This window comes from Canis lupus, chromosome 27, assembly GCF_048164855.1.
Source record: "Canis lupus baileyi chromosome 27, mCanLup2.hap1, whole genome shotgun sequence".
Classification (NCBI taxonomy): Eukaryota; Metazoa; Chordata; class Mammalia; order Carnivora; family Canidae; genus Canis; species Canis lupus.
Genome location: NC_132864.1, coordinates 43,995,913 through 44,009,810, shown reverse-complemented (window position 1 = coordinate 44,009,810; position 13,898 = coordinate 43,995,913). Strand labels below are relative to the sequence as shown.

At 40.6% G+C, this 13,898-nt stretch overlaps 1 protein-coding gene and 1 pseudogene across 1 annotated transcript in view; one reads left to right on the top strand and one right to left on the bottom strand.

Moving 5' to 3' along the window:
- PCDH15 (protocadherin related 15) overlaps positions 1–13,898 on the top strand; it is an 876,905-nt gene that overhangs the window by 137,150 nt on the left and 725,857 nt on the right. The window lies entirely within an intron of this gene.
- LOC140619842 (peroxiredoxin-1 pseudogene) lies at positions 12,910–13,698 on the bottom strand (annotated as a pseudogene).

Genomic DNA, 13,898 nt, shown 5'->3' with positions numbered 1-13,898 from the left:
CCATTAGACGTGGCCCTGTACTTTTTAGCAATGTAATTCAGGGTATCAGAGGAATGACTCCTGGTTTAACCTGGAATGCTATAGATTGGTTTCCTTAATAAGCTCATTATCGCCCTTGCTCTTTCTAAATGTGCTCACGTAACCTCCAAAATAAGATCGGGTAACTGCTAGCCACCCTCTAGTCTACTTTCTGAAGCAGGAGGCAGCTTCACACCTGCCACAGGCCAGTGTGCAGGAGGGCTGCCCTGCGGATGGCCCCCTGCCACCCTAGTCAGACACCTGCTGGGCCATTCTCCCCTAGATGACTCATTCAGGGAGATGGAGGGGATGGAGCTGGGCCCTAGAAACATAACTTCTGTGTTGTGATTTCCAGCATCCCTTCCATATGTGCTTCCTGCACTGTGTCCGAGCGCTAAGGTCATGTTCTGTTTTTTAGGGACTCCTGCCCTCCCCCAGGTCTTTATTTTTCTCTGACCTTCCATAATTTGAGACTCTGTGCCATCACTTCTCTCCAGTTGTTCAGTTATTTGTGGCTGAAAATCATTATTACAGTTGCTGTTTTTAATCCCATACGCAATTGGGAGCCCATACTATGAAGGGATAGATCAGAACTCAGAAATGTCCGGCTAGCACACAAAAAGCACTAAACTGGGATTGTAATCAGAATTGCTCGAAGCAATTTGTTTTTAATCCAAATGCTTGGGGATGCAGGTATATCAGGTTCGATGGAAGGAAGACAATGATGATGCCATACACATCATAGAAACCTGTGAGAAAAAGCCAAAAGTGAAAAGAATACTTTGCCAGAGATAACCTGCTGGTTGGGTTAGCCCATTATGGTAGTTGACAACTGATTGTGTACACAGTTAGGAGCTTCAAATAGAGAAAAATAAAGAAAAAAAATAATGCTACCCTAAGGCTTTTAGGATAGCAGTCTATTAGGATAAAGGCCTAGCTTTGTTTTGTTTTGTTTTTAATATGAAATAATAGGATTCTTCTACACTTTTAGTTAAGAAAACTTTCCTATGCTTTTCCTATGCTTTTTTTTTTTTCTTTTTAGGTATAAGGGAGTTATCCTGAAATAAAATATTCTAGTTTTAGCCAAATGTGCAGAACTGCTTCTAAGAAAAATAGGATGTATAATTATCATTTAAAATACTTTGCTAACAATTTGTTTTCACTTGAAAACTTTGGGTAAGTCTTGAGTCTTTTCATACTTTTCACTCAAATTGCTGGGGGAAGTTTTTCGATTCAGTAACAGAATTAATAGATAGTCTATTCCGTAATGGACCCTTCATTCGTTTGGTGACTAAATCTAAGCTAGCATTAATAGAGTCAGAGAGATTGATTGCATCATGTTAAATGTTAAAAGTAAGAATTTAGCTGATAGAAAATAAAAGAACACAATATGTTTTCTGTTAATGGCCTCTTTCTACCCATAGACAGCATTGGAATTGATACTTTGGCTTGCAATTTAATGCATTACCAGTCCTAACAAGTTTATTGGAATGGGAACATATGCCCTGTTCCCACATTGATTATGGGGGTCGAGGTGCCACTGAGAAGCAGAAGAAGCAGGACCATCTGCTAGTAGTGTGTGGTGTGGGGAAAAGACCTATAAAAGATGTCTCTTGTTCTAACAGGCTATTCATAGGGAAGTAAATAAGCCAAGTTGTGCGCAAGGTTTGTTTATTTTGTTTTGATTTTGAATTCATGAGTGAATGAATCCTGAACGAGAGAGAGAGAGAGAGAGAGAGAGAGCAGGAATGAGAAAATGACATATGGGTAACGGACATGTTTCATTTTATGTTTTATGATTTCCTCTGCATTTTCAAATTATCCATATTAAATATATATCAATGCCATAATCAGATAGGGAAAAAAAAGTTTGTTTGAAAAACAAACTAGGGCAGCCCTGATGGCCCAGCAGTTTGGTGCCGTCTTTGGTCCGGGGTGTGATCCTGGAGACCCTGGGATCGAGTCCCACGTCGGGCTCCCTGCATGGAGCCTTCTTCTCCCTCTGCCTGTCTCTGCCTCTCTGTCTCTTTCTGTGTCTGTCATGAATAAATAAATAAAATATTAAAAAAAGGAAAAAGAAAAACAAACTATATACTGCAACATGATGACTAAGTTTGAGCCAAAGTGTTAGAGGAGTCTTAGAAGGTGTGTGTACGGGATCCCTGGGTGGCGCAGTGGTTTAGCGCCTGCCTTTGACCCAGGGCGTGATCCTGGAGACCCGGGATCGAATCCCACGTCGGGCTCCCGGTGCATGGAGCCTGCTTCTCCCTCTGCCTGTGTCTCTGCATCTCTCTCTCTCTCTCTGTGACTATCATTAAATAAATAAATAAATAAATAAATAAATAAATAAATAAATAAATAAATAAATGAAGGTGTGTGTACCAGTGGGGTGTGTATTCCTCTGTGTCTGTCTGTCTACAGAAGAAGAGAGTCACTAAGTGTGAGTACACTCAGAAAGCCAGTTTGAGTTTATTAAAGCAAGAATTCTAGCTGGCTGCTCAAGCTTTTGGCCTGGAAGCCAACAACCTGCCTTGCCCTCGAGCTATTATATAACGAGCACATGCCTGTGCTGTGGGGGGACTGCCATGTGGTGCACGGCCGTAGCAGCCACAAGAAGGGGCCTTGGTCAAATGCCCATCAAGTCACGGCACTTCCTGATTAGTTATTAATAACACTGAGTCTTGGAACTCAGATATAAAGTTTAGCGTAGCATCTGGTATATGGCTAGTGTTCAACCGTTGGTCTTTAATTGCTATTATTACTTCTCATCACTTATAAATAATCATACTTCTTTTTTATAAACCTACATATTTATTTATTTGTTTGTCTATATATTTATGTATTTATGTATTTATTTTTACATAATTATTTATAAATAAATACTTTGTGTCCGTGTGCTTGCAGGTACGCTCTTTTCTAGTGTCTCTCCAAATTCACCAGACACCTTGAAGACTTGGTTAAATGACACTTCCTTCTGAGTTTTGTTTTTAAGCTTTTACTTATTTATTCATGAGAGACACAGAGAGAGAAGCAGAGACACAGGCAGAGGGAGAAGCAGGCTCCCTGCGGGGAGCCCGATGTGAGACTGGATCCCAGGACCCCGGGATCATGCCCTGAGCCGAAGGCAGACGCTCAACCACTGAGCCACCCGGGTGTCCCTTTCGGAGAAGCATTAATGACTGTCTTCTCTCCTTGGAGAGAAACTGAGTGAAGTTTGAGGACCATTTCCAGGCTCATTTCCATGCTTGCTGTTAGGCGATCTGTGGAAGGCCAGTGAAGGGATCTGCATGCCAGTCAGGTAGAAGTGTGACCATCAGAGGTCTGAGGCCAAGCCTGGAACCGCTCCGATTTTAATCAGCACATCCAGGGCTCATGAAGTAGAGTTTTATTGGCTTATGCTATGTAGGCTAACTAAAAGAATGGCCTATTGATCACAATGGTGATAAGAGAATGATAAGCAGATTCTCGCTATCACATGAGCTGAAAATCTTGGGTTTCCCAGCAAGCTGGGTCCCCACTTGAGGTGCCTCCTGGAGAAGAGCGTTGCTTCAGCACACGGAACAGCTGTGCCAGAGTGGAGGGATGGTCTCAAAGGCTCCCATTCCCAGGCTTTTCCAGACCCTGAGGAGGGCCCTGCTGCAGCTCTCTCCCTACCCCAACCCACAGGCTGTGGCAGGACTGTCACTGTCTCCCCAGGATCTTGCCAGAAATCTCTCAAAAATCCATAGCCTCTGAGTATGCTCTTTCTTTCTTTTTCTTTCTTTCTTTCTTTCTTTCTTTCTTTCTTTCTTTCTTTCTTTCTTTCTTTCTTCCTTCCTTCCTTCCTTCCTTCCTTCCTTCCTTCCTTCCTTCCTTCCTTCCTTCTTTTTTTTTTTTTGAGTATGCTATTTCTAAGTGTAATGCACATTATCTTCTTTTATTTTTATTTATTTGTTTGTGTATTTATTTATTTATTTATTTTTGTACATTATCTTCTTCCTGACATTCTCCTTCTCTGGACATAGTACTGTGCAACAGTTTCTCTTGAGGGTCTCTCAGTTATAATCAAATTAAACTAAAGATGATTGCTGAACACTAAGTCATTTCGGATGAGCTATGTTGTCTGTGAAACATCTTCATCCTTCATTTAAATATGATTTCTTTTTTTTAAATATATATATTTTATTGATTTCTTAAAAAAGAGAGAGCACATGCGCGTACAAGCAGGGGAGGGGCAGAGGGAGAGGGAGAAGCAGAGGCCGTGCTGAGCAGGGAGCCCGATGTGGGAACTTGATCCCAGGACCCTGAGATCACGACCTGAGCTGAAGGCATTCACTTTACCGATGGAGCCTCCCAGGCGGCCCCTAAATATGATTTCTTAAGGCAATGTTCATTGAGAGAAACAGCCAGTTCATGTGTGTCTGCACACACACACACACACACACCCCTGTATATAGATGATACACATTTTAGACAAAACTAAAACCAGAGCCCAGAGCATGCATCATTATGCAAGTTTTGATCTTAATATGTTGCAAGCATCTTTCTCATCTGTCCCTGTCAGTTATTCCATCTGGCAGCATCTCTTCCCGTTCTGGGATGAAAGCTTAGCTGTGTCCTCCTTTTCGCTTAGACCCACACGTGCATTTCTTGTCTGTTTGCTGATGACGAGTTATCCTATGGGTCCTTGTTAAACACCACTGCCCCTTCCACCCTGGGATGTTGTCTTACAGTAAAAGTTGGAAACACACCTTTTTGCATTGTTTGCTTCAGCAACAAGGTTTTGGTGAGCAAGTTCAGATAGAGAGTCTAAGCTCTGACCTTGTGCCTGGAAGGATTACTTCTGGGGCTTTTGTAGACTCTAGTAATCGGCTCACTTGAAGCCCGTGTGTATATTCTGGAAGGCCAGAGGGCTAAGGAGCCAGAAAAAAGGAGCCCTGATAAACAGAAGCCCAATAATTATACTTAGAAGATTCTCTTTCTGCTCACCTGAGTGCTCTCTCTCGCTCTCTCTAGCTCTCCCTCTCTCCAATACATACACACACATTATTTGCAAGATAACTTGGAATAGCTCAGCCCTGGTACTGCAGATGCCCTCATGTGTCCTGTGGATATTGGGGGAAAAAGAAGGGGAAAGGTCTAATTCGCCTTCCAAACAATGCAAATGAAAGCAATGGTAACTGCAAGGCCAATGCTTACCTCTGTGATTCTGACAACCTGAAAACCTCGATCCCCTGAAAAATAAAATACTCATACCCTGATTGCCTGAAAGGCAGAGCTCATTTTAAATATCCTTAATAGACATTTGAAATTGAGAAAAAATGTCATTGTGGTCTTGCCCGGCTCCGGGTCATCAGTGACTCACGCAGCTCGTGGTGGAGTGGCTTTTCTCAGCTGGGTCTTTTCCTGGGAATCTCTGTCCCCGTTACCACCACTTCTCCACCAATTCCCTTAAGCTCTGCAATTTGCTTTTTCTCACAACTCTACTAAAACTGTACACTCTAAAGCTTCCAATGACCACCTCCTTGGACAAATCCTGTAATTTTCTAGCATTTCAGCAAGCAGCACTATTGATCCACCATCCTTACAACTTTGTTTTTCTCGGAGGTTCTTTGTACTGACTTTTTCTGATTGCATACCAGGCTCCTCAGCCTTCCCGGTGAGTATCCCCCCTCTTACTTTACTGCGATTTTGACATTTTCCTCCTCTTGTTTATGTTTCCATAAGGAGGCCTATTTTTTTAATAAATGAATGTTGGTATTGTTTGCAGTGCAGTCATTGTCTATCCAACTTCTGTTCCATCTCCCCCAACACCCTCTGCACATACTGTCACTCTGGCTGTGCCCACCTATACAGATTCAGTTATTTAGTTAACATTTTATTGCATATCAACTCTAGAAAAGACAGTAAGGGATCAAAAAAAGGCAGTCTCGGGGTGCCTGGGGGGCTCAGGCGGTGAAACATCTGCCTTTGGCTTAGGTCATGATCTCAGGGTCCCGGGATCAAGTCCTGCATGGGGCTCTTTGCTCCGCGGGGAGTCTGCCTCTCCCTCTCCCCCTGCTCCTCCCACCCTCCTGCTCACTCTTTCTGTTGAATGAATGAATGAATGAATGATCTTTAAACAAAACCAAAGGCATCTCTTCATCCAAGTATAATAATGACAGTGATAATCAATATACAACGTGATCTATAGAACATCAGAATCATGTGCAATGTCTGTGTTTTGGGAGAGTATAAATGGAAAAGTTGCTGAGGAATTTGGCATAGATATTGTAAGAAACTCCATGCAGGACAGATTTTTAAATTTTTTTTTTTAGTTAGTTTTTAGTTTTTGTTTTGTATTTATTTATTTATTTATTTATTTATTTATTTATTTATTTTAGTGTTTGGTTTTTTTTTTTTTTTTTTAGTTTTTAGTTTTCAGGTTAAGGAACTTGAGGAACATAGGTAATTTCAGAAAGCTGTGTAAAACAGCGAGTTGGGGGTTTGGTTTCCAGATGAATCTCTGCACAACACCAGGGATGGTGCATGCTGTTTAATGATCTCATTTAGGAGATAGTAGGCGTTAAAATCTCTGAAGGTAACGAAACAACATATGCTCGTTTGCGATCGTTATCTAGCCTGGGCTCATTTATAAGCTCGTCCCCTTCATGGGCCTCCAGCTGACCACGTCTTCTGTCTCTGTGTTTGTTTCAATGTGTGTGTGAGAGGAGGAGAGACAGACAGACAGAGACAGAGACACTTGGGAGCTATTTCTCGATTGTTTGTAATGCTCATGTTTTTGCAGTTGACTGTATTCACGGCGTCCTCAGACACAATTCGGTGGTGTCCCTATATACTGTCTACACATCGTTCCTGCTTTGTTCAACAAGTTCTTTGACATCAGGAATCGTATCGATATTTGTTTTATGTGTAAACAGCCTCTCTTCATGATAACTGCTAACATTTATTTAGCATTTGCTAACCAAGTCTCCATATACATTTTATTAATTTGATTTTTAGAAGATGCCCCCAGGGTGGAGAAGATATAAACCACCATAGATCATTTCTCTGCCCTTACACCCCACCATGGGTCAGGAGTCTGAAGCACCAGGGAGAGGTGAACTTGCCCTCCTAGTGAGGTGTAACTAGCAGGCGACAAAGCCCAAACCAGACCTGGTGCCTCAGCTCCATGTGCAACAACCAACCATCCACTGGGCTGTCTTATTAGGACATCAGAATCTAGTCTTCCCTTCCAGATTTTATTCAAATTCTGTGTGTTCCATCATGCTAACTTGTTCATTATTCTGTGATGCGATTACTGATGACACTCAATCAAAATTAAACGAGGAGAGGTTAGTCAGAGGGTGTATACATCCAGTTACAGAAGAATAAGTTCAGGGGATAGTTACTAACACCGTAGTGTGTGTGTGAAATTTGCTGAGAAAGTAGGTATTGAAGGGTCTCAGCACAGCGAAATAAATAGACACATGCATCGATACATAAATACACAGCCAAGTAAATACATAAATATGTAAGTAAGATCACTGTGCAGGATGATGGATGTGTTAATTTGGTTGATTATGGTAATCACTTTGCAACACGTAAGTGTCCAGACATCGCACTGTTTGCCTTAAATATGTACAATTTTTGTCAATTATACTCAATCAAGCTGAGAAAAATAATACCTCTCTTCCCCTTTATATTCCAACACATCATACAACGTGTGTTTTATGTTGAGATTATAAATTGCTGAAGACAATGTCTCATTTACTTTGTTTTCCTCATCCCTCGACCGAATGACCCAATTAGTAGTGATTGGAATAAGTAAGCATTGAAATTAGAAGAAAAATAGGTGATGAAATATCTCTTTTACCAACATAGGGCACGTTGCTGAGGTTGAGAATAGCAGCTGGAGTTCAAACAGCAGTTCAGAAGCATACTTAGTGAGAGTTTGATTTATATGGCATTGCTCAACATTGACACAGAGACAAAAACAATCAATAAATACCCCTGGGAGGGAGATGCTGCATGTAGCTACTTTTTTTTTTTTTTCTTTCATTCTGTTGGGTAAGCAGATTAGGTAAGCTCTGTGTGTGTGTGTGCACGTGTGTGTAATTTTAACAGATTTTAAAGATTTCTTAAAGATTCAGCTGGCATTTATCCCATCATAGTGTGTCATTTAGAAAAGTCTGTGGAAAACTCAAACTGAACCCATCCTTCCTTTCGTACACTTCCTCCCTTTCTTTTCTCTAATTATCAGCCGCCCTTCTGGGCATTTGTTCACAACATTGGCAGATCACACGGGGGTGTTTATTCCCGTATCAGTAGCCCAGCTCATGCTGCTAATCTTTCCTGCTCATGTAAGACCCTATACTGCCCCTCAGGGCCACTCAATTAGACAGTTCAGTGACAACTGTCCAGCTACTCTGAGTTTATTAAGTGTCTCTGTTGAGCAGTTGGAATACTGATGAGAGCTCTTCAGACAGAGTGTGAGATCATGTGTGAACAAGTCCATGCTAGCTCCATCGTCCACACTGGATGTGTCCATGATTGGGCCACCATTGGTCTGCTGGGCACAGGATACACTTTGATGATATCCCCACAGGGAAGAGAACACAGTGTTTAAAAGAAATATTAATAATGAATTCCGATCATTATTTTCATTCATCCATTCATCTATTCAGGTAGAGTGAGCATATGCAACATCTAATATGTGCACATCAAATTTCTTTTTTTTTACTTATTTTGTAAATCTTTAAAATTTTTTTGCACATCAGATTTCTAATAATTGCCGCTAAGTGATTTCCGGCACTTGCAGTGCCAGACTCTGTATCCATACTGCACACTCTACGCATGTTGCATATTTATGTATAATGCACATAATATATGTATATGTATATGTATATGTATATGTATATGTATTTTAAAATAGGATGACAGGGGATCCCTGGGTGGCTCAGCGGTTTAGCGCCTGCCTTTGGCTCAGGGTGCGATCCTGGAGAGCCAGGATCGAGTCCCACGTTGGGCTCCCGGCATGGAGCCTGCTTCTCTCTCTCTCTCTCTCTCTCTATGTCTATCATAAATAAATAAATAAATAAACAAATAAATAAATAAATAAATCTTTAAAAAAAATAGGATGGCAGTGCTATAGAAAAAAGACCCTCTGGGAAGACAAGATTTCCAGTAGACCAAAAAGAAAAAAAAAGGAACGTTACACAAAGTATATATTCTCCTATTCAATTTATATAATCTTGTCTAAATTCCCCATGAGAAAAATCCTATTATTGCTCCTGTTTTCCAGATGAGTAAATTGAAGCTTTACAGATATCAAGGTCTCTTGGTTCAGATCACCTTACATCTAAGAGTCCTGATCGTACTTCAAGCAGCATGGCACAGGCTGGCACAGTCTTACCTACTGTATTCCATGGCTTTAGGACAGAGTTCTACAGGACTCATGAAAGTTGCATAATATAGACCCTGGTTAATGGAACCCTGGATAATTATGGAGCCATGATTAATCCCTATTGTCCATTTATTCAATATATATATATATTTATATTTATATTTCTTTATATTTATATTTCTCTCTCTCTCTCTCTCTCTCTATATATATATATATATATATATATATATATATATATATATATAACATCTCCGGTGTGCCAGCTTCTTGCTACGTTCTGGAGATGCAAATATCAATAAGGTACAAATTTTGGCCTCATGAATGCTGCAGCCTCGTTCATATGAAACATCAGTGCAAGGAACAAACGGATCACACAGCTACATCAATATACTGTAGGCCATGAAGGGCTGGCATTAAAAGGATGGCATTCGTAGAAATGTGTCAAAGCCTGTGTCAGCTGTAGTGAGTCCAGAAAGATTTTTAGAATGAGGTAGTTTTGAGTGATTTGGAAAATGAGGGACGAGCTGCCTTAGATTCAAACCTGTTATATTTTATACATTGTGTATGCAGTTGAAGCAAAGGGGAACACGGGAGGATGAACAGATGATACTATTGATGGCGCGTGGAGATGGAAGGTTCTCTGTGGCACGGTGGTTGAAGCATGGGCTTGGGAGTCCGACCTTCTTCAAATCCTGGCACAATCAATGTATGCATTTTGATGAGTTATGCAACCTCACTAAAACCCAGATCTCCAGCTGTTAAACAGAGGTAATGCAGCCCTGAATAGTTTGCTGGTAGGATCCACTGAAGTTGTGCATATGAACTGCTTATATGCGTCTCAGCATATGGGCAGTGATGAATACAAGGGCTTTGGTATGTTACAATAATTATTACCATTTTCTTTTTTTTAAAGATTTTATTTATTTATTCACGAGAGACACACACACACACACACAGAGAGAGAGAGGCAGAGACACAGGCAGAGGGAGAAGCAGGCTCCATGCAGGGAGCCTGACATGGGACTCCATAACGGGTCTCCAAGATCACCCCCTGGGCTGAAGATGGCGCTAAACCGCTGAGCCACCCGGGTTGCCCAATTATTACCATTTTCAAGTTAAAGTAAGGTAGACTTACTCTCATCATTATTCAGTATTTATTTAGATTCCCTTTGCCTGTAAACATTTACACACACACATGCAATCACCTACTCCATCTTCAATGGACCTCACCTTCCTTAGAACGACCATATGCCTTCTTCATACTTCTTTCTGGGTACTATACTTCTCTGTAGGATTTTTTGCTTATCCAGCCTGTGAATTTCTCAGCTAAACTTATTATGGCCCCTGGTATAATAGGGAAACTCAGTACATATTTGGTTATCTGTACCTTCTCCATATTTGTCTTATTTTCTCTACCTCCTTCAATTGTGTCAATTTTGATTAGTCCCTTTGTGTATTTGGGAACTTCCTTTTGTTCCTTCTTACTACTCTTTCTTCACTCATGTGAGATGTGAGGTGGTTCTCTAATCACTTTCTTCTTTGCATTTTCCCCCTAATTCCCACAACCCTTTCTTCCATTCCTATTTGTTCTGTTTCCTGCTTCTTTGCCATCTTTCTCTCATTCTCTTTCTCTCTCTATAGCACTCACTCTACTCTTGTTATCTTTCTCCCTCCTTTTAAATAACTTAAATTCTAGAAAGTACAACAAGCACCTTCTTGGTTTCAGTCACTTCATATTTCTAACAGTTTGGTCTACATTAAGAAGGTAATCTTAACTGGACTTTCCATTTCATTATTGCAGAAAGGAATTAGGATAGCATTTTAGAGAAAAAGAAAAAAAATTCCCAGAGCGCGCGCACACACACTGCAATACTTCTAAAGTTTCTTTATATTATCAGATGAGCACTTTAGAGGAGATGCCATCCAATTTCGTTATCAATGATAATGAAGTTTGAAAACATTTTCAATTTAATCTCTAAATTTGCAAGATTTAAATTCAAACTAGGACCTTTGCCAAATAGCATTAGATAAATTATCAATTCCATGGGAGTTTATTTAAATATGTAAAGTGAGATATATTCTCAGGATAAAGAAAAACACACACAATAACCACTAGCAGGATGACTGCCTGGGGAACTGCTGACACTGGACCCGAGCCAGCACAGGCAGTCCACATTCGTCTCCACCAACCCCAACAGCAGAAGTCCCTTTTCTCAGCCAGTTTAAATGTGCATTTTGGGAGCAGATCTCCACAAGCATGTTTGAAGAAAATTATCATGTACTTCTGTTTGTTGTATAATATTAACTCCTTCATTCCCTGACATTAAAAAAAAAAAAAAAACACAGAGAGACTGACTTATGTATTCAGGCCATATAAAAATCAGCTTCTATTTACTGAAGTCTTCATGAGTTTTCCAAGTGTGGTGCTCATGCTGATATTAAGAGACATCCTACAAACAGCCTTGCAAAGAAACTCTTTAATTCTGCATTTTCTATTACTCCTGTCCCATCACTGGAGATTACTTGAAGTAACAACTGGCTAATGATGGAATTGTTAATAAGAATAACTAGAGACTGGTGCACCTGGGTGTTTCAGTGGGTTTAATGTCCAACTCTTAGTTTTGTGATCTTAGGGTCATGGGACCGAGCCCTGTGTCAGGCTCCACAGAAAATCTTCTTGAAGATTCTCTCCCTCTGCCTCTCCCTGCATCCTCTCTCTCTCTGTGTGTCTCTCAAATAAATAAATTTTCAAAAAAAGTAATAACTAGAAACTTATGCAAAAGCACTTCGAAAACAGAAGATGTTCAAGAACATCCCCCAAGACAGGGAAATGTCGAGTACTAGTACTTCTGGTTGACCTTGCAAAATACAGTGTGATATGCAATATTGCAATTTAAGATTTCTGACATGTTTTGGTAAATAATAATATATTTTTTAAAAAATCAATAACTTAGACTATGAAAATCATATTCAATAAGCTTTGGAAATAACTGAATCTCATTCAGAATTTTATGCCTATGTGATTCATATACCATATTTTATTTCTTATTTTTAAAATATTTATTTATTCATGAGAGACACAGAGGGAGAGAGAGAGAGAGAGAGAGAGAGGCAGAGACACAGGCAGAGGGAGAGGCAGGCTCCTTGCAAGGACCCCGATGTGGGACTCAATCCTGGGACTCCAGGATCACACTCTGAGCTAAAGGCAGATGCTCAACTGCTGGGCCACCCAGGTGTCCCCATATTTTTTTTCTTTAATTTTTTTCCCTTCACTCAAGTTTAATAGAAACAAAGATGAGCAGTGATGCTCCACTACTGGGCACATCAGTTGGCCTGCCCCATAGCACAACTCAGGGGGTTCTCTCCAGAGGAAGAAAAGCTGGTTTCCTCGGCCCCTGCAGGAAAGGCCTGTCCTGTCCCACACCACATTTGCACTGAGTCTGAAATATTGTGTTTGAAGATGACAATAGTACAAAAGAGATTTTTCATGGTCTCCCACTGCAGTCCGGCCCTAACATGGGCCACTGCTCACTTCTGCTTAGAGAAATATCCTTTGCTCTTCTGGACAGCAGGCTTGAAGGCATTACAGCCAGGCTTGTAGCCCACTGGGCATACTTCCTCATGCTTATCAGGAAACTGAACGAGTCTGAGTCTCATCCACAGAGTGGCCACCAGGGAGGTTTTCAGAGATCTGCTGAAAGATACCTTTATCTTCAATGATAAAGATGCACGAGGTACCTTCATCAGCCTTAAGACTCCATAATCCTGAGCGATAGTATGCTTGGGGTGTGATAGGAAGGGAGTGTTCATGGATCCCAGTCCTCTTTGTTTCTTGGGTGTGTGGATCCATACCAGGTGAACAGAAATAGGAATCTACAGAAATATCAATCAATTGGCAGTTGAGTTTCTTCTTTTATTTTTTATTTTTTATTTTTTTTGAGATTTTATTTATTTATTTGAGAGAGAGACAGAGAGAGCATGAGCAGAGGGAAAAACTGAGGGAGAAACAGACTTCCTGCTAAGCAGGGAGCCCAATGTGGGACTCGATCCTAAGACCTTGAGATCATGACTTGAGCCGAAGGTAGACACTTCACTGACTGAGCCACCCAGCCACCTGACGGGATGGTTGAGTTTCTTAAATCCTTCTGCTCTGTCACTGAAAACACTGATCTCTATGGGTCACAGAAAGATGAAGTCAAGAGAGTGAAAGAACACAGCATATTTTCCTTTGTAGTCAGAAACTGACAATTTGGTGTAATGGCATTGACTTTGCAGCTGGGGACAAGGGGACTCACTTCTGGCATTTCCTGAAGACATCTTGCTTTGGCAGATCTGAGAACACACAAAAGACCAGTCAGGAGGAAGACCCCTATACCCATATTTTAAATGGAGTTTTTTTTTTTTTTTTTTTTGAATCTATACCAAACTACAAAGACATATTGCTCTAACGGGGAAAAAAGTCTAAATAAATAAATTAAAATAATAAATAAATAAATAAATAAATAAATAAATAAATA